A 15,740-nucleotide genomic window follows, 5' to 3' on the forward strand; every position below is an offset into this window, starting at 1 on the left:
TTATGTATGCATAAGGTCTGGGTACAGTTTGGCTGGTGATGATGGGAAATGAGAGTACTATGAAGGGTATGATTGAGGCACAGCCATGCATATTCTGGCCCATGTACACATACTGGGTGCACAGAAAGCAGAAAATCGGGACAGTGAAAACAGCAGAAGTCTAGAAGAAAACTCGGAGTTACGATTTTTGACTTTATAGCCTCATGATTTGGGACACTTTGCTTAGTTTTTCCAAGCCGTGATTTCTTTATCTGTAAAATGGGGAATAGTGTGTCTGTTTTCCTTTCCTCACAGGGTCATTGTGAGGATGAAATCGTGTACTATGTGTGAAAGTCCTTTGACAATAGTAAAGTACCACAGAATGAAGGTAAAGTATTCTTGGAGGGTGGGGTGTGGTGCTTGATGTGGGAAGCAAAGGCAAAAAGAAAACGAAATTTCCTTATTACCTACAGCCCAATCACAAGTCCTTGAAACAGGCAGAGTGACATTCCTCTGGGGACTTAGCTGCCTCAATGTTAATACTTTGCTAGGGGCAAAAGGTCATCTTAACCCGACCCCCAGGATCCTGTAAGTCTACTCTCACATATAAAAATTCTTTTGGAAACTTACTTCATCTCTACCCCCCAAGATATAAGTTGGCAACCATCCCCCTAACATGTGACCCGGTGATATATATCTGAAGGGTCTCATGACTGAGTTTTTACTAAACAGTAATAAATGACTTTTCCTCACAATAGCTAGCCCCTTCAAGCTCCTGAAAACCTTGTTTCCAAAATACCTTGAAGGCTTGGGCTGTCCGTGACCCCCTCCCACCTTGAAAGTATATAATCAATCACCTGTCACAAACCCAGTGTAGTTCTGTTCTGTCCATGGGTCCTGTCCCAGTGCTTTAATAAAACCACCTTTTTGTACCAAAGACATCTCAGAGTTCTTTCTTGGCCATCAACTCCAGACCCCACCACTTCAAACAGCATCATTTGGTGTTCCAACATGGGGCTTCGAATCTTTTCATCTGGACTCTGAACCTCAGTGTAGACTCGATGAGTACTTCCTCTTCTCTTCCTTTATTTTTGTTCCAGGGACTTTTCAGAGAGGATGGTCTTATTGGAGCACTTTCATGTCAGTTGTTCAGGCTGCAGTCCTCTAGTCATGGCTTCTCTATGGGGAGGAGAAAGCCTGCCTTTTGGCAGGAAGTTAGTACCATGCCAGCATGGCAATAGACCCAGGAACTTGATGCCCTGTCTTTATTCTTGTCCTTGTGCCAAGTTGTCTGTCTTGGGCATGGGACAACCATGTAAATGACTAGCACCAATGCCAATCTTAAGACTCCTGTGTGAGGTTTTCTCCTTGTTGGTTTAATGTGAACTCCTTCATATTCCTGATCTAAGCCTCTTCTGGCCTCAGGACCTCCACTTGGAATTGGCTGAAACCAGTACCCAATGGAATTAAAACCCAACAAGGAGCCATTTCCTAGAGAAGTTGCCTGCAAAGGCTACCTATATTGGAATGTCCCTTAGACCATGATGGATTTCCATCTTTACTATTTGCTTTCAATGTCCTCTACTAACGACTTAACTGACAAACTAATTGTCAGGTAATATCCCCCTTATGAAACCTTTCTTGTTTTTTCCACAGGTTAAAAATGGCGAGCTCTTCAAGGGTAGGTAAAATAATGCATGACCTTTATGACATGACCTTCAAGGTAGGGTACCTTGGTTTATGCATCAGCACCCATTTTGCAGTCTAGAATGCGATGGGCAAGTGGAGAGGACACTAGCATTCTTCCTACTGAGGCTTTTAACAGCAGATGGTAATCACAGTGATTTTGTTCAAGGGATGCCTCAGGTCGCTTTGACACTAGGAACCTCTGACATATCCTGTGTGGGACACCACCCGGGAGTTGGGGGGAAGGGAGGGAATTTTCCTGGCAATGGACCTCTCCTTCAGTTCCCAAGGACTCTCCCTTGGGATGCCTTTAACCCACTAGGAACAGTTCAGATTGCAAAATTTTGGAAAGAACTGATCTTCTGTAACACTGCATGACCTCAATAGGATCTTAGATCTCTTCTGCCAGAAACAGGGCACATGGACAAAAGTACCATAGGTTCAGGCCTTCAGGGCTCCAAATCAGGGCCCAGCCCTAAGGACCTCTTGCAGAACGTGTTTGGTCAGTATTGAGGCCAGTAAACTCCCTCCTGACATACTGGGATAATAATCTAAATAGGCCTCCTCCCCTAATAGAACCCAGGTTGCTGGAGGAAACACAGGCCATTGGTATGAAGAGGATTCTGACTCTCATTGTTCCTTCTCCTAATACATGTGGGGGGCTTTTCCCTCATTCATTTCCTAGGTTAATAGCTATAACTAGAGCCAACTGTGTTTAGTCAGGACAGGACTTAAAGGAATATTCCCGAATAGCTGCTGAAACTCCCTTTCTTTCTAGGAAGTTCTCTTGTCTTCTCCAGCCTGATATGGACTGCATATTCCCACTTTGGTGGAAAAAAACATGGTATCTGCTCACTTGATCAGTCTGAGCTAATGAGGTCAGAACTGAGAACCTTCTTTCTCTGTCTTTTGACAGCATTTCACCTCATCTGCCTTCCCCTCCCTCTCCTCTTGTTTCTGCACCATCTTGGATATGGCCTGTATACACTGCCCACTTCAGATTTCCCTACTGGTACTCCTGGTAAAAATTGACAATGGGGAACAAGCTGATTGACTTTTACACGGACCCAGGTAGAGCATAATTCAGTATTTAAACTAATTTAATTTTGTTGCCTTAATTAAAATGGACAGGTCTTTAGAATTATCAGTGTTAAATATGGAACTTTCATTCTACCAAGATTTACTAAAGGTCAAATAAGCTCGTGTTATCTCTGTTGCAATTTATTACCAAAAAAGGTGACTTAAAATGATAGTTAATTTTATCTGTCTCAAAGTTTTCATCAGTAATTGTTAAGATAGCTTTCAAAGTCTTTAGTAACTTTAAATTTTGGTAACTTTAAAGTTTTGCTTGGATGATAAAATAAATTGAATTCATTGGACATCTGAGTCTTTTCCAAACCCAATGAAGTGCTAAAGCATGACTATTGAACATAGGCTTGTGCTTTTGACTTCTTATTGCAATGAAAACTACAGATATTTGGGTCTGTTGGAAAACATGCTTGTGCTTAACTGACCCATGAATTTACCATCTAAGGAATTCTGATGTGACAGTTCACATTTGGTTACTACTTGGTTTTCACTGGAGACTAAGGTTTCTAAGGGTTAAAATCCTGCTAAGTGTAATTGAGACTGATGGAAATAAGGGAAACAATTCTGTATGTGTAAGAAAGATTTGAGGAATAGGAGTACATTTCTGTTGAAGGTAAAAGAAGGTAATTTTGCCCTAAATGAGACTGGTCATTTGGAGAGAAATGGCTTAAGCCAAAATCTGAATACAAAAAAAAAAAAAAAAAAAAGTTGTAGGAGGTCTGTGAAGGGAACCAATGGAAAGAAATTTTATGTGTAGTCAGAGTAGACTGAGATTGAAATGAATAGATTTTTAAAAGTACACTGATACTGCTTTCTCTCAGTTAAAAAGACACAGTTTTTTGAATTGTTGGTCTGTTCTTCATAAGAAAATATAAATAAAGTTGTTGTCTCTTTTGTCTTTATCAGGTCTTTAACCATCCAGATCCTATCTAGGTATGTGCTTTAAAGCTTGCCAAGGTTTAGGTTTTTTAAATTAATTAATTAATTAATTCATTGATTTATTTATGAGAGGAGGGAAGGGCAGAGGGAGAGGGAGAGAGACTCTTAAGCAGATTCCATGTTCAGCATGGAGCCCCACTCGGGAGCTCTATCTTACCACCCTAAGATCACAATCTGAGTGGAAAGCAAGAGCCAGATAGATGCTTAACCAACTGTGCCACCCAAGTGCTGCTAAAGCTTGCTAAGGTTTTAACAAACTTCCCCAAGATTTAAATTGTAAACAATATCTCTTTGACTAATTAGGTTTGTTTATTTGATATGTTACATTCTGGTATAGGGTCATCACTTGATATTCTGATTATTGAAGTGTTCTGTGTAAGAATAACTGAATTTCCTTGTCAATAGCCTTATAATGACCTCTCAGATCATTAACAATATCCATTTCTGAGTTTTTGTCATTTGTAATTGTTCTTGTGTTCTTAAAAAATGTGGTTTGTCTTCAAGGAGATTCATATAAAGGACTTTTATAACAAATATAGGTATTCAATGTTTTTAAGATCAAAACTGAAACGGGTAAGAATTTTCAGAACTAACTAAAAAGCTTCATTCAAACTGAACAAGAATTAGGAACATGGAATTAAATGAATTGAGAAAAAATTATTATAGTTTCATGACTCTTGTTTGAAATATTGTTGGTTCTCTAATGTTTGTTCTTCTAGAATAAGGAAACTTTCTTGTAAGATAGCTAGGACTTACAGAAATATGATAAAGTATTAATTTGTGAACGATTTGAAGAATTTATCTTTTCTTTCTATCTGAACCCTCTGAAATTCAAAAGGTCTCAGTAAGTATTCTTTCTTCCATGGCAATCAGTCATTTGCATAAGTTGAATAAGAATCTGTTCTTAAAACAGGACACCTTTGGAAACACTGATTATTTTACCAAGGTTTTGACTGGAATGTCCTAATTGATAGAGACATGCATAGACTCAGATATGACCAGACAACTTTAAAAAATTGAGGTTGACTTACGAAACCTGGAGCCATAAAGCCCTTAGAAATTTTGGCCAGATATCTTGCTTATAGAGTTTCCAGCAGCCTCGCCAGGTAAGTAAAGAATGTCACTTCCTGGCAAATGCAGGAACCTCAGGATACTATGGGGACCTGTGAAGAGGAATTCACCTAAATCTACAGGTATTGCGGACATGTCAGATGGCAGATATTTGGCTTGGCTTCTGGCCTAGAGAGGCTAGTAAAAATTCAATCTAGATTCCTTATGAAAAGTTCCAGCAAAGCAGATTTTAAAAGATCTATATGGCTAATCACTATTCTTGCTGAGCTTATGTAAATAATTAGGCCAAGTTTGTTAAACATTGGACTCATTTTACAAACAAATTAGTCTTAATTTGGCTGTTTCTGGAAATAAGGGTGATTTTAGAGGAAAAAAATGTGTTTCAATAACACATCTTTGTGGATGTTAAATTTTAGTTCTGTTTTGTCTTAAAAAAAAAGATTTTATTTATTTATTTATTCATGAGAGATACAGAGAGAGAGAGAGGCAGAGACATAGGCAGAGGGAGAAGCAGGCTCCCTATGGGGAGCCCAATGTGGGACTTGATCCCAGGATTCCTGGATCAGGCCCTGAGCTGAAGGTAGACACTCAACCACTGAGCCACCCAGGCATCCCTCTGATTTGTCTTTAAATGTTGCTTGCCTAAGCTAGACAACTTGAGGTAAACTTCAGAGAAATTTCCACAATAATTCATGTATAGACAATCTTTTTGCTTGTTATTCTGTGGGGGTAGTAACAGGACCTCATGAGCATATGATTATTTGAACAGCTGAAAAATTGGTTTGATTCCCTAACAATTGTATAACTCAGCTAGCACCTTGACCAATTCTGTGTGGCTGGGATGACAAAATCACTCCTTAAAAGCCAGAGCATACCTCACTCCATGGGACTAACAGTGGACTTGTGGAAATAGTGGATGACTCTGCTTTCCTTATGATTAGATTAGGTGATGCATTTGGAAATGCCCTTATTTCTGAGACAACTCTTCTCCCACTTGTCAGTGATTCCCAGTAATTAGATTATTGTTAAGGCTAGAACTCAAATAAAGAGGGCTTCTTGATGGTTTTATTCCTTAATCATATTTATTCTAGAAGTCACTTATATTGATACAAAATTGCAAGTAGAAGCTTTAGCCAAGCATACAGTGACCACCTATAACTAAGCTTAACATGCAGTCACCCACAAATTCAGATGGCCCTTCAAAACTGAATAGTCCTTGATATCCTGACTTTGGCTCAAAGAGACCCAGAACTAGATGACTGGCTCCTTATAGGACCCAATGGCTGTGCATCTCTAACTTGTGTCCATAGCTTCTCCCACTTTGGATAGGTCATAGTACTCTGTGTTTTGCCTGGATGCATGGATGCATTATCAAAATCAAAAAAAACAAACAAACAAAACAAAACAAAATCATTACCAACCCAGCCAACCTTCCAAATTTGAAACAACAGTGAACATGTTCTGTGTTTCAGTGGTATGAGCACCTAGCATCCACCTTTGTTCCCTCTTTGGGACTGGAGGATGTTGTTTGGCACATGGAAGCTCTCAAGTACCCAGTCAAAGCCCTAAATGACATTCAGAATAACATCTTTCTATTAATTACTGAAGTAACACAAATGCACAAAGCAGTTTTACAAAATAAAATGGCATTAGATGTTTTCACTGTTTTAATTAGAGTGGAACTTGTGCTGTCATAAAAACAGAATGCTGTGTATATATCCCAGATTACCACAAAATATTTTTGGGTTTCTAACTGACATGAATACTCTACTTGGCACTTTAAACAATCCCTCTCTTTCCTTTAACAATTGATTAAACTCCTGGACTGGAAGAGGATTTTTGTCAACTCTCAAAAAACTCTATTTGGGTTCTTTTTCTTTTTCTTATTCTAATCATGTTTTCCTGTTTCCTTCCATGTCTCTCCACCTGATGCCAAGACTCCTTCATTGCCATAACTTCAAGGCAACAGATAATCCTTTCCCCTTAGATTCACACATGCAGTCTCCTTTGGATTCAACTGTCTCTGCCTTTCATAACTCCTATATGTATAAGCCCCAACTGACCAGTGTTGACCCATAGATAGGGAGATCTCAACACTCCTATTCAGCAGGAAGAAGTTACAGAAGATGACACCTTCCACCCTTAACAATCTTAAAGATTTAAGGGTCAAAATTGTTCATAAGGGAATGATGTGGGGAAACAAAGGCAAAAAGAAAACTAAATTTCCTTATTACCTACAGCCCAATGACAAGTCCTTGAAACAGGCAGAGTGACATTCCTCTGGGGACTTAGCTGTCTCAATGTTAATACTTTGCTAAGGGCAAAAGGTCATCTTAGCCCGACCCCCAGGATCCTGTAAGTCTACTCTCACATATAAAAATTCTTTTGGAAACTTACTTCATCTCTACCCCCCAAGATATAAGTTGGCAACCATCCCCCTAACATGTGACCCGGTGATATATATCTGAAGGGTCTCATGACTGAGTTTTTACTAAACAGTAATAAATGACTTTTCCTCACAATAGCTAGCCCCTTCAAGCTCCTGAAAACCTTGTTTCCAAAATACCTTGAAGGCTTGGGCTGTCCGTGACCCCCTCCCACCTTGAAAGTATATAATCAATCACCTGTCACAAACCCAGTGTAGTTCTGTTCTGTCCATAGGTCCTGTCCCAGTGCTTTAATAAAACCACCTTTTTGTACCAAAGACATCTCAGAGTTCTTTCTTGGCCATCAACTCCAGACCCCACCACTTCAAACCACATCAATGCCCTCCTGAACTCTGAGGAGGATATTAAGCTAAATTGACTTATGATATCTGTGAGGTTGACATGTTAGTAATGATGAATTGTAAATTTTAAAAACGGTTGTGATAAGTTATAGTTTTGGGAATTATAAAATGATTGAGAGAAGATGAATAAAAATATCAGAAATTTAGTAGATTAAGAAGCACAGCTGATTTTGAAAATATATTGCATAATTAAACTACCTAAAATATTTTACTATCCAAATAAAAACACACAGCCCTTTCATAAGCCCTTTTTCTTTTAGGATAATGACTCCCTGCTTTTTAAAATGTTCCCTAGATCATAGTTAGGTATAGGAATTGTTTAGGTGTTCTACTTTCTGTACCAAAAATAAATATTTTATGATTTACTTAAATAAAGTCATACAAAAAGCCAAAGCCAACTCAAAAACCCTCAGTCATAATCTCATGTTTTGGTGAAGGGAGGAATGTTACTTCTAAGGAGCATGTCTCCTAAGCTTTGACTTCTGTTAGTCCTTTATCCCTCATATTAAGGGCTTTATAAACCCTGTTGCTTGTTTTTTTGCACAACGATTTTTAAATTTGGTTCTTTTCATCATCTTCAAAACCATTCTTCTTAATCTATGCTTGATTATCTTCTGCCTAGATACTTCCTGAACCTTCAATATCACCATCAGTATGATGTTCCTATTTGGGCCTTACTTCAAAGCAGTGCAAAATTATTTATTGATTCTTTACTACTTTCTACTCCTTTGGCTTTTCTTTAAACTAAACCCACCCTAGGCCTGTATGTCCCCATCAGAATATAGTGCTTTGCTCATTTCAGGTTTTCATTACATATTGAATCCAAGAGAATAATTTCCTTTATCAAACTTACAGCATAAACTGTATACTATATGAGCAAACATAAATGTATATATCCCTGTTTATTTATTGTATGAAATATGAGTTTAGAGATTTCAGTGAATCCTGGAAAACACCCACCTCAGTGAGACTAAAGAGCAATAATGTGGGATGGTGAAAATCATAACCACTCCCTTTTCCCAGGAAGCAGGAGAACATGCTAAGTCTCTTCTCTTGGGAACTGTAGAGGTTGTCCAGGGTCCCAGCAGATAAGTTGGAGTTTGGAGTGGTTAGAGGTGACAGTAGAGCCATGGAAGTGGATGAACTTGGCTAAAGGAGAATGAATTTGGCCAACGGAAGATATGATTGAGAAAGGAGTCATTTTCAAAAGGGAAAAGTGGCAGTTAGCAAGCTTGGAGAAAGGAGAATAGGAGAGCTGACATGTCAAAGAATTAAAAAATATTTCATAAAGATGTAAAATTCATGAGGATGGGGGCATTTTTGTCTTTGTGTGTGTGTGTGTGTGTGTGTGTGTGTGTGTGTGATTGGATCTATTCCTAGTGCTTAGAACAGCACCTGGTATGAAACAGACACTCAATAAACATTCTCTAAATGAATAAATAAGTGAAGAATAGATTATCAGTGTGTTAAATATGGCAGAGAGTTTGAAAAAGCTCAGGGCTAAAATGAAGTCACACAAATGTCATGGCAAATGCTAGATTACGGGAGATCGAGAAATGGAAAGTGAATCTGTTTTTTTTTTTTTTTTTTTTTTTGATGTTAGTTATTTGTTCATGAGAGACACACAGAGAGAGGCAGAGACATAGGCAGAGAGAGAAGCAGGCTCCCTGTGGGAGTCCTGCCTGATGCAGGACTCATCCCAGGACTCTGGGATTGTGTCTGGAGCCAAAGGCAGAGGCTCAGTCACTGAGCCATTCAGGTGCCCCTTGAATCTGTTTTTTGCAAAGCTTGTTGGTTTCTCTCAGCAAGACACTGTTGTTGGTTTCTCATCTCCCAAATTCCCATCAAAATGATCAAATGAATTCTATGAATAGAGAGAATCCAAGTCAGCATTGTCCACATGACAGAAATATCAAGTAATTTTTACTAGATCCTGTGTGGATAGATGGTTCTACTTTGGAGGCCCATGGGCACTCTTGTTCTGAAAGCATCATGTATTTGGAATGCAAATGAAAAAAGGCCCAGCAGATTCCCTTCCAGGGAGAAAGGCAAGGAGGTAGACAGTGAGGCCATTAGTGGCACATTCTTTGGCCTCTCTCCTGTTTTGTGTGCCTCATGAAAGCCTAAAGTCACTATTCAGTCTCCATCCAGAGACCACACACTCACTGCCTTCTGTAGGTCATCCCTCCCAGTCCTATAAGAAGGCTGTAACTGCTTTTTCTACAGCTGTATTCACCTCAGTCTACTAAGGGAGGAGGAGGGGAGAGGTGGGGTGAGATCAGCAGTTAAGTACAGTTTAAGCAAGGGGTTTGAGCTGGAAGGCGGGGCCTGGGATTCAAATGATAGCCTGTGCTTCTCAGGAGACTGCCAATGGATGCCTCCAGTAAGGGAAAAACTGAGCAAGATTAAGGGGAAAGAACAGATGTGACCCAGGCGGCTATGGGAAAGAGGTAAAGGAAACCAGAAGGTTAAAGACGAGGCTTAATCAGGGGAGCAGGGAGCGTGTGCAGAAACCTAGAAGGGAGAGTGATGCAAAAAAACTGGAGGGATAGCTCTGAACACAGTGAAATAAACTGCCACTGTGGTTTGAATCAACTCCTTTACAGGTTGATGGAAAATTCTCCTCTTCCCTCCCAAGTTCTCTTCGGTACCATAGAGAAGAAAAATAAGAGACTGGGAAGAAGGGTCAGGTCAAAGCCCATCTTCAAAAGCCATCTATAGGCTTGAGTTTCTTTGGTCCAGTGATTTCTATTAAGGCACATGATTTTTTTTTTTAAAGATTTTATTTATTTATTCATGAGAGACAGAGAGGCAGAGACACAGGCAGAGGGAGAAGCAGGTTCCATGCAGGGAGCCCAACGTGGGACTCAATCCCGGGACCCCAGGATCAGGCCCTGGGCCGAAGGCGGCACTAAACCACTGAGCCACCCAGGCTGCCCAAGGCACGTGATGATTATGACCAGAGAAGAATGATTTTGTGGCTCAATGAATACATTAACATACTCTTTTCTACACTGTTGTGGGGGATTACATTCTCTTTCTCTTTGGAGGGGATCCATTTTTAATGTTTGTTCTTGGGAACCATTTCTTGCGATAAAACCTAGTAGCCAGAGTTCACCAGAAACAAATCAGTATTTCAACAAAGTTAGATTTATTTTATTCTCTCTTGCCTTCTCCCTCACGGGAGATTGTATTAAACCAACCAATACCAAAGATGTGTATGTGATGAATAAGGATCATTTACAAGCATGCTGTTACTTGATGCCCCATAGGTGACAAAAGGAAGAATTGCCATGCTGAAAGAAGATGGGCTAGAATTTGAATAACCCTAATGAAATACATACTATAAAGGTCAGGTTTCTTCCGAAGTTCTGTTCCCTTTAGCTCTTCCAGTGAAGGACTGACAAGTAATCAGCACATAATGAACATGGCTTTCAAGTAAATATCTTTCTAAACACTATTTTGAAATGTGATTACCAGACAAGAAGCTGCAGATATTTAATGTTTACAGTTTGATGTGTTTGGGAATTGGTAGAGGTCTTCATTGTTGTTGTCATTGTTAAATTTATTTATTTATCCGTGAGACACACTGAGAGAGAGGCAGAGACATAGGCAGAGGGAGAAGCAGTGCATTTGAAAGAAAGTGCACTAGCTTGTTTTTTCTTTAGTTCTTTTTTCCCTATATTTATAAACAACATAGAAGAAAAAATCCAAAACCTAGAAACCAAAATGTATGCCTTTGTATATTCTAATTGTATGTAATTCTTCCTTTTTTTATTTTTAGGAAGTCTTGAAAATAAAGATCTGTGAGAATCAGCAGCTTTTTTTCTTGCTGTTTCAATGTTAGTAAATTTAGGTAACAAATTTCATTCATTCAAATAAAGTTACTACCCTGTTAGGGATACAAAAAAGAGGCAGACACAGACTTGACCCTTCAGGAATGCAAAGTCCCCAGAATACCCTTCCTTCATTGTATTTTAGAACCACTTCTAAAGAAAAGAAAAAGCAGGATGCTATTATATTTATGATTCCTTTGAAACTTAAATGAGGAGGAAGTTCTTGGAGTATTTTGTAGATTAAGAAAAGAAGTTGTGACAGATTACAAGAATAGCCACAAATTATTTTATCCCTGTATGCATGCCCTTTAGCAATGTGACTTTCCTATTCCCATTAAGAGGTTATTAGTTCTATTTCTCCACAAAGTAATCTGGGCTTGATCATGTGACTTGCTTAGCCAACAGGACATTAACAAATATACCACAGGTAGACACTTGAAAAGTGCTTGTGCCTTAGGGCTTGCTGTCTCGCTGCCCCTAAAACCCTGGGAGAACCATGTGAATGCGCTTGAGCTACTTTGCCCAAAGGAAGAAAGACACATGGTCATGTCTGATGTCTGTGTCACTCTGCTAACAGATGCCAAGCACCAGACCGATATGACTGAGGCTCTCTGGACCATGCAACTCCAGCTAAGCTGCCTACTACCTGGAGATGTAGGAGTGAACCAGCACACATGAGTTAAGCACACCTGGACCACAACAGTCCATTCGAAAGCATGCACTGGATTTTTTCCAACCCACAAAATTGTGGAAAGTGCTAGTGTTTGTTGTTTAAGGTCACCATATTTTGGGGTGCTGTTATGCAGTAAAGCTAACTGATGACAATAGTATTTGTTATCTTAAAACTTTAAAAAATCCAATTAACCTGATGTAATGATAGGATTAGGATGAAGTCAGAGAGTAAGGATATAGTGGTACCCTGTAATATTTTTCCAGGATGCCTGTCCATTAAACACTATATTGAAATGTGATTATCAGACAAGAAGCTGCAGATATTTAATTTTACGTTTGATATGTTTGGGAATTGGTAGAGGTCTTCATTGTTGTTGTTATTGTTAAATTTATTTATTTATCCATGAGAGACACATAGAGAGAGGCAGAGACATAGGCAGAGGGAGAAGCAGGCTCCTTAAGGGACTCCATACCAGGACCCCGGGATCACCACCTGAACCGGAGGCAGATGCTCAACACTGAGCCACCCAGGTATCCCTGTTGTTTTGTTTGTTTAAATTTTCTCTAGCACAAGATCTGAAATTGAAATTGGTTAGGGGTAAGATTTCTAGCTAGTAGATGAATAGAAGAATAGCTGATTGTCCGGGCTTTTGTTCTGGCTCTAACAGCACTATGAGTCAATGTTTGCTTAGTGAACGATCAGTATTTATTGCCTTTCAATTCAACAACAGGCTATGTTTTAAATATAAAAATCACCATGGTGAGTTATTCCCACTGACCACTCATCACTGAGCCACTCCTCTATTCAATGGATCCAAGGGATACATTCTGGGAAGTCAATGTTACAAGTGCTTGGCTGTAAGCCCAGCAGAGGCAGCAGTCGTCTCTGTGATGCCTTTGTCGCCTGCTCTGCCTCCAGCCACTATAACTGGGTGTCCGTTCCACCATGCCAACCAAGTGCTTCTCATGGAGGTCACAAAGAACTCCATATTGCTAAATCCAGTGGACATTCTTCAGTTTCTATCTAGCCTCTCAGCAGCAGACGACACTGCTGACCAATCCCATCATGAAGTACGTTCCTCCTATAATTTCTGTGACCACCGTTTTCTGGTTTTCTGCCTATGGCTCTGAACACTGTGCAGTCTTTTTTGAGGGGTCCTTTGTATCTCCCATCTCCTTTATGTTCCTTCAGGTTATGTCCTGGGTCACCTTCTCTCCCTATTCCACACACTTCCTGGGCAATCTCATCGGTGACATATCTTCCTATCTCCTATGTATTAACCTTTTCCAAAGTGATGTCTCCAGTTAAAATCTCTTTCCTGAGCATCAGAAATCAAGCCATCTACTGAGCACCTTTTAGATGTCACCCAGGCCCCTCAATCTCAACATGTACAAACTGAAGGTTGAGTCCTTCTCCACCCTGCCCCCTTGGCCTCACACTGCTCTTAGCTACCCCAGCCCCCAGCTTCTTGTATGGTCCCAACTACAGTGTCAGGGTGCCAGCTATGTGGTTACCAGGACAGAAGTCTCAGAAACCATCCTTGATGTCTTCCTCAATTGCTGAACAAATCCTGTCAGATCTACCCTCTCAATAGTTCTGGAACAAATCCCGGTCTCTTCAGTTTTCTCTCTCCAATTCAGAGAATACCTATTTTCAAATGATCTATGTCTCTGTGGCAGCCAAGGCCCAGTCTTTTGAAACTGATATGCCAAACCCTTGACTTCATGGTTATTCTCATTTTGCTACATAGTACCTGCTCTGAAGCTGGAAATCAAAGTGTGGGTGACTAACTGGAAGGGCTGGGCAGGGAGTGGGCATAAAAATGTAAGTGGATGTATGTGCAACCTTGTTTATTAAAAAATATCATCCACCCATATTTATAGTAATTTCTATAGCTTACTAAGTTCACCATTTCTTTTCTAGAGCTCCGTATCTACTTTATAGCAAATAATAATTCTATAAATATTACTGATCTTTTTCTAATTTCTTCCATATTCCTGAAAGATTATTTTTCCAGTCTGCAGGAATCTTTCATTTCCATATTCATTTGGGATTTTTCACCCTCACACTGTCTACTGTACACTGTAAAATTATAATTTTATAAAATAAGAGATCACATTTTCAACTGTTTGGTGACTCCTCATTGTTTACAGTTTTGTTTGTTTTTTCTCAAAAAATGATTACAGTCAAGAGGACCACTTTTGAAAATCTCCCTGTGTGGATGTTACTAATATTTCAGACTGAGAAAAAAGATGGGTTATGGGACTATCTTCTCCAAAGATTCTTCTTCATATATTTTAAAACATTTATTACCGTGTGACAATCAGTACCGTGTGGCAATCAGTAGGCCCATAGAAGATGGCAGTATGATAGGAGAGCTGTATGTGGGCTACAATTAAGAAAATTAAGGACTATATGGATATGTGTTTGTAGTTAGTGGGTTTATGGGACACCTCTTGTGCATCATCTGGCATCAACAACCAGATGTGTGGGTATAACCTGGGAGTGCTGGCCTCAGCTGTACTGTGTATCTCTTACTGGCCTGCTCCTCCTCTGTTCTGGCCTGTGAAAGATGTTTTTAGGAACTCACTGAGACATGGCGAAAGATGCACAAACTGGAAGTACAAGAGAAAACCAGGGAGCAATCTTTAACCAACGAGGAATGGAAACCAGGGTATAATATGAATAAGTATACTTTAATTATTTCTTTTAGCCTTAGTCTCCTGCTCCATAAAGTAGAGAGAAAATTCCTACCTAATAATAAATACCTTCCAGTGAGTGAGGTTTGAATGAAATAAAGTATGGATGGACAGGTCTATCAGAGAGTAGATGCTCAATAAATGTTAATTATCCTCTCCTTCCCTACATTTACAAGATTGTGTTAATGAGTGTTATTATTTTGGTTAGTTTTTTCACCATTAGGATTTACAAATAACTTAATGAAAATAATCTTTTAAACATAAAACTCTTGGAAAATTGGAATTGCTAATCAGTAACTGTAGTCAGAAAGTATAGTTGAAAGAAAATCCTATGTATAATTAGAAAAACCTAGATTCTAGTTCTCCTCTCAACTATTGCTGTCTGCATCACTTTGGACAACTTGTGGCAACTCACAAAACAGTGGATGAGGAAATAGTTTTGTTCCAACTCCTAAGCAACTGTTGGCAAGAAGGTGGGAAGCAAGAAGAGAGGAATGTTTAATAGTAACATAGTCAACAGAGAGTTTATTTCTAGCTTTCACTCTGAGTAGGAAGTGATTCTTAACAACTAAAACAGGTTTAACACACACTTAGAGCATACAGAGTGATTTGCAGAAAGGACACCATGACTCTATATTCACAGATGTAGCAACAGAGCTCAGCAATCCACAGCCACATGGGAATTTTGCAGCCAACAATGGGCAAAGCCCTTTATCGTAATCTGCTGATAAAACTTCAGTCTTCAAAGAACTTCTGTGAACAAGCTAAGAAGCAAAGCTAACTCCTTGAAATCACTCTTAAGGACCCCAGAGCAAGAAGCAGGTATCTAAATGATGGAGTGGCACAAGCAATTTGAGTCATATAGAGAAACCAGACTGAATGCTAACCAGTCCCTTCAGACCTCTAAGGATTTTAGGAACAAAGACACAGATCATATGGACAAGTTCTATGTCTAAACATACAGTATTTGTTCTTTGTGA

General features: G+C 39.4%; 1 long non-coding RNA gene across 1 annotated transcript; it reads left to right on the top strand.

The window, feature by feature from the left end:
* The first annotated feature begins 292 nt into the window (after positions 1-292).
* Positions 293-2,726, top strand: LOC111098290. The gene is made up of 3 exons (XR_005367410.1): positions 293-367; positions 1,636-1,660; positions 2,582-2,726. It is a non-coding gene; the product is annotated as an uncharacterized LOC111098290 (long non-coding RNA).
* The last annotated feature ends 13,014 nt before the right edge of the window (positions 2,727-15,740 follow it).

This window comes from Canis lupus, chromosome 12, assembly GCF_011100685.1.
Source record: "Canis lupus familiaris isolate Mischka breed German Shepherd chromosome 12, alternate assembly UU_Cfam_GSD_1.0, whole genome shotgun sequence".
Lineage (NCBI taxonomy): Eukaryota > Metazoa > Chordata > Mammalia > Carnivora > Canidae > Canis > Canis lupus.